This window comes from Tetrao urogallus, assembly GCF_951394365.1.
Source record: "Tetrao urogallus genome assembly, chromosome: 17".
NCBI classification, from domain to species: domain Eukaryota; kingdom Metazoa; phylum Chordata; class Aves; order Galliformes; family Phasianidae; genus Tetrao; species Tetrao urogallus.
The window spans coordinates 491,993-497,996 of record NC_136830.1 but is presented as its reverse complement, the minus strand read 5'-3'; positions in this window follow the sequence as shown (position 1 = coordinate 497,996).

Genomic DNA, 6,004 nt, shown 5'->3' with positions numbered 1-6,004 from the left:
CCGGGAACCGCGGCGACTGCGTACGGGGAGGGCCGGGCGGGCGGAGGAAGGAGGGGGACGGGGAAGAGGGCGAGAGCAGGAAGAAGGCGGGCTCCACCCCGCCACACTCCGCAGCCCCGGGCGCCGGCTGCCGGGCCCCTCAGCGCCGTCGCCGCCGCGGCCGTTCTGAGAAGACGGAACCGCCGCGCGCGCGCATCAACCGCGGCCGGGGAGGGGAGAGGAGGGGGGGTGGCGGCGTGAGGGGGGGCGGATGGGCGGGGGCGGAGCTCGCGCCGGGAGGGGCGGAGCTTAGGACTGCGGCAACCGCAGCCGCCGGGGAAGGGGTGCGGCGCGCGGCGCGCAGGTCACGTGGTCGGGGTATCACGTGGTGGGCGCGGCGGCACCGCGGGCCGCGCGGCGCCATTAGAGGCGTCAGGTGACGGCGGGGCAGCAAATGGAGCCCGCACCGGGCGGGGCTGCGGCGGGATCGGGTGGCGGCCCGAGGAGGGGCTGCGGGCCCGGTACGAGGCCGGTGTGGCCTCAGAGCCGCTCCGCGCAGCGGGGCGGCTTTCCGCGGCGGAGTTCCATCTTCCGCGCCTCCCGGAGCCGTTCCTCGGTTCGTGAGTTTGGCCGTTCGGCACCGGTTGCCCCGCGGGCCCTGCGGGGCTGCGACTCCTCCGGGCTTCGGCCGCCGCCCCCGGGCTCTCCCCGCCGTCGCCCTGCAGGTTTCTCCCGGCCCTGCCCGGCTGTTCCGTTTCCGCGTGCTGCTGCTCGCAGAGCTGGCCGGGAGGACGTCGCGTCCTGCCTGCGTTTAGCAGCCGTGAGCCGTGCACGTCGTGCTTCCCCGCGTGCTCTGCCTCGAAGCACCGCTTCATTTCTCTCAGGAAATTTGGACAGCAGTCAATGGGAATAATTGCTGAAATTTCCTGAAACTAAGTCCAACGTGATTTCCATGGCTCTCCACTCCAAAAATGAACGATAGTTACAGTTCTGGTTACTTCAGTAAATCTGCCCTGGGCAAACTCAGAACCAACGATTGCAGGGAAACCGGCTTAAACAGAGCCTGCAGGAGCGACACTGAATCGAAGCTGCCGCATCTGGACGACATTCCTGCCTGCACTGAGGTGTGGCAGAACAGAAAAGGAAACCAAGCGGGCAGACCAGGAAGTGTGGGAGATCCCTCAACTCCTGTGAATGCTGCAGTCCCATATGTGTTTAATCCAGTTAGAGCCAAACGAGAGGTCAGAAAGCTATGGTGTGCTTTGCCAACAATCTCTCTTGTGACAGAAGGCCAGGTAAGCCTTTCAGTGAAGCAGTACAGTTATTGAATTCAGCAGGATGATACAAATGTTACCAATTGCTTTTCAGCCCCTTTAAATACACTGCCATTACCCACACTTGCTGTGTCTTCTACTTTAGCGAGGTGACATTAAAGTATCAATTCTAGAAAGAACGTAAATGAGTTTTAAGGACGTTATTAGTTTGATGGTCAAAATATTGGGTTATGTTGGGGACACTGATATCATGAAATGATAGCAGATAATGAAAAGCAGAGAGGAAAGAATGTTTCCATGCATCCGGTAGAAATAAAACCAGCAATGAGAAGATTCTTCCAGACAGAAGCACGGCCTTGTGTTTGAAGGCTGTATTAGGAAACGGTAAGCCTTACCGTAGGAGAGGTTAAACGTGCTGCGGTTTGGACGTACTATGAGAGCCCCACTGCTCCTGGGAACAGCATAATCAGGCTTAGAAAAAGAACAGCACACAGCTGCCCTACAATGTTGGTTATTGGAGATTTCATTTTTTTCTGCTAAAATTAAAACTATCTCTCCTGAAATCATCACCACTTTAGTTGCATTATTTGTGTGGGGACATTGGAGGCACAGCTCTGGTGGCATCTGCTGCAGAAGCACATAGTTTGTGTTCACAGTACTTTGGGGTGACCCTGACCCACCCATCATCCAAACCAAACACAGACATTCAGTGCAGAAAGCAATTTTCCCAGCGTTATTTAAAGAGACTTCAAGCCTCTGCGTGGAGGAAAAGAAAAAGAACTAAGACATGTAAGGCGTTTTATAAAGATGTATTTTAACTTCTAAGGCAGTCAGGAACCATGGTGATGAATGTGACACAAACTTAAATTGCTCAGATATGAGCTCTGATCCGCTGGGAACCATCGTAAGATTCATAAAGAGCATCAGATGCTAATAACTTCTAGTCTGAACCTACCTGGGCCCGATTTAACCAGTGACATATAGCTGAAAGCCCATGGGACAGATTTTCATTTAAATGTCATCCGCTGCTTCAGCAATGTAAAGTGACCTCAATGTAAATGAGAATCTCTGTAATTTTATGCTGTTGGGAAGTTAAAAGCAGTATCTTGCCCAAAGAGCAGGGCAGTTTGATGCCAAAACGAACTCACTTTTTTTTGCCCCCAGTATGTTTCTTCCCTGCTCAGCATTCTGACTGACTTTACAGGAAGCTTATGGTGGTTTATAGATTATGGACTTAAAAGTGGTAAACACATAGCTATATTTGTTTTGAACATGCCACAGAGAGCAAGAACATTTATTAGCTGCAGAACTACACTGTCCGTAACAACCTTGATCTCACACTGCATATCGTTCTGCCACTGTCACATTGTCACTGTTGTAGGGGATGTAGTGTCACGTTCTTGTCAGATCTGATGTCCACAAACAGGATACAGCTTGAAAGCCTAGGTGCAATTTCAAGTCCTTTTAACACTCTTCATTTCTATAAAAGTCATTTACAGTTATTTTCTAAATATTCTAGAAAGAATCAATTTTACAGCAACCTTAAAATCTTATAAAACTCCATCAATTTTAATTAATGTACTGACATTTTGCTGCTATGTAAGATTAAGTTGCTTTTATTTCTCAGCTGCAGTTGCAGCAGTATCCAGGCACCGTCCCGCACTTCAGGAATGGAAATTTCCCAGCTCCAAAGCACACTCCGTCTCAGTTGGCTGCAGTAAAACTGAGTGATTTCTATATTGTTGTGTGCTTCACTTGTCCTCACTTACCTGGAGCTCGTACCTTTTGAAAACCAGCTTCTCCTCATGAGCTAGCTTCACTTCGTTCAAGACTTCAAATTCTGTAAACAAGCTGTGGATGATGCAAATACTGAACCAAAGTTGTCCTACAGGAGTGACAAAACACATGCAGTCAGTGTTTGCACAGACTTACGAGGATGTCGCTGCAATCACAGCTTGCATGTGCCAAAGCTCCATGCACCAAAAGGCTATTGAGATTTTGCAGAACAGACTTAGTGTGTAATATCAGCCTCCTGATCACTGTTTCTGATATCATCCGTTGCTAGACAAATACATGAACGTACAAATCAGGCAGTAAGATCATTACAAAACCTCACAAGGCTCACGATTTACAAATACTTAAATACGCCGTCTGTTTCCCCCACTCACCCTCAGTTCAGCTTCGTGCTGGACAAGGCATGCCTCCAATAAAGGCAGAAGTTAGAGCATGTAGACACAGGATTATTGGGGTTTTGTGTGGTTTTATTGCAGCAATTTCATTTTCATTCTTTCTCGCTCATAGTTAAGAAATCAAGGGAGTACACGTGATGAAGAGGTTGACTGATGTGAGGATAGAGGAGAAAGCATCAGTCCTGATATTAGCCCAGTTGCATCTGCACTTGGGGCAGACACAGAAGCACCTTCACTGAGAACCAGTCTGAGAAATGACACCAAACCTTCAAAACAGAGCCCCTAGAACTTCATTTCAGGTGATGTTCTTACCACTCGTTTTGGTTTATAACAACCACGCACACAGTGATTTTGTGGTGGCACAAGTGTAATTCCCCACTGTCTGCTCCTGTTGCACATAGCACTGGCTGAACAAGGCATAGGAAACTGTGCCAATGGGATTCTGAGATGCTGATATAAAAGCTACCAGGACTCAGAACACAGACAACACTGGTACATCACAAAACAAGAGCATGGAGCCTTTATGAGACAGCTTGGAGGCCTCAGCACCATTATTCTGATTATAAAGTTTCCACTTATGAACGGACACTCTTAGCTTTCCCATTGCTGCTCTTGGCAGACAACAAGAGCTGACTGGAAATGAACAGCTATTTCCCTGCACGAGTCAGAGCCCAGCCTGCTGGCACAGTGGCAGAAGAGGCACTGCCCCAGGTTTGGGGCTGAGAGGTGCTGCAGTACCTGCAGGACAATCTGCATCGCTGCTCTCCACGCAGCACTGTGCTGCAGGAAAGGTGGCAGCCTCTTCTCTTGTGCTTTGTTCAATCCACTGATCAGAGCACCCAAAGAGTCTGTACTGCATAACTTTCAAGGTGGGATATAAGTTGCAGACGTCGGTTCCCGATCTAGCAAAACAACATTCATTTTTAAGAGCATAATTGGCTCTTCTGCAGCTTTGCATGTCTATAGCAGAAATGAGCTATGCAGACAGGAGAGATTTCTTGAAGGAATTGGTGTTGCAGTATTTTGAAAAAAAAAGCCAAGCTGTTGGAATATGTGTTGCATTACATGGGCAACGCAATACCTTGGAGTGCTTCCTGTTTACACCACACCACATCATACAACTTGCAAGCATTTGTTAATAAACGCTCCTAAGGAAGGAATTAATAATATCCAAATATAAACCCCCTGTGGCATCTGTTGCTGTAGATGGAAAGTTTTCATGATAGTATCAGGGGACTGAGATCAGCAGCTTTTGAGGCCCAATCCACACCCCACTGAAATCCACACCACATCTCTCACAGGGTCATTGGATCCCTGGCATACTTTTTTTTTTTTTTTTTTCCTGTAAATATATAAATAGCAATTAATTTGAATAAATTTTTACTCTCAATTTGTCATTTTTGCAAACATAGGAATACGAAGCATGAACTTCTGCAGAAATGCAGTTCAGAGCCTGGCAAAAGTACAGCCTGCTCCTAAGAACAGTAATCTGCAAGTGCCCAATGATCAGAACAGTGTTGCCTTGCTGCGTGAGCTTTCTCACAGGACAGCTCAGTCCAACTCTTTTGGGTGAGTTAACCCAGCCTGACAAGGCAGAGCTGCAGAACAGAAGAGTGCACATTTTTCAACACCAGCAACCTTTCTGGTGCAACTTGCACCCTCAGCAGATAAGATCTTTGGCAAGGAAATACAAATTGCAGACTGGTTTAGGATGTTCTTGCAATATGGCTAGAACTTAGCCTGTGACTGACAGGAACGTGGGGTAGGGGCCAAACACAAGTTGTCTGCTACATCCATAAGGGAGTGAGCACTGTGTTAGGTAGCTGTACAACTGTGCAGAAGACAGCTCGTGTGCCTCAAGGGGCTTCACTGCTGAAGGAAGCTCGTTAAGTTCAGAGCAGATTATAGATCTTTGTTCAAGCTTCCTGGGACAAATGAGAACATCTGAACGGCAGTTTCATGTGGTAACCTTGCTGCCTGGAAACTCAAGATGGGTAATAATTACATATAATTCTTACTTCTTTAAATAGCTCTGTTCAGACCAAGAGAAAGGCTGAACCTCAGAAGGATGTTCCCTCCAGCCACCAGCACTAGATCTAGCTAAATTTCATGTAATTAAGACATTTATAGCATTTTAACAACAGGAGAATTATCTGCTCCCATTACCATTGCCTTACCTGACATCAGCAGTTATTACTTGAGATGTGTGGAGCCCCATGATAAGGTGCCTTCCATAAGTGCAATACATCCATTGCAATCACGTGCTACATTATCTTACTACGTTACTGAGCCTATGGGTCTTGTACAGGTGACACAGAATTGTGGGGATCCACCAGTGCCCTTCATCTCTACCAACATTTTGATATGATGTCTCATTTCCCACTGTCATTAACAGAACCAAAGTGAACCTTTGGCCTGGGAATCTTTTGACAAAAAGACCAGCAGCAATGAAAAGTATTTCTGATTATTTGACAATAAGGGCTGCTTAAAAGAAAAAGGAAAAAAAAAAAAAAAAAAGAAAGAAAAGGAAAAAAAGGAAGAAGGAAAGGGAAAAAGAGAGAG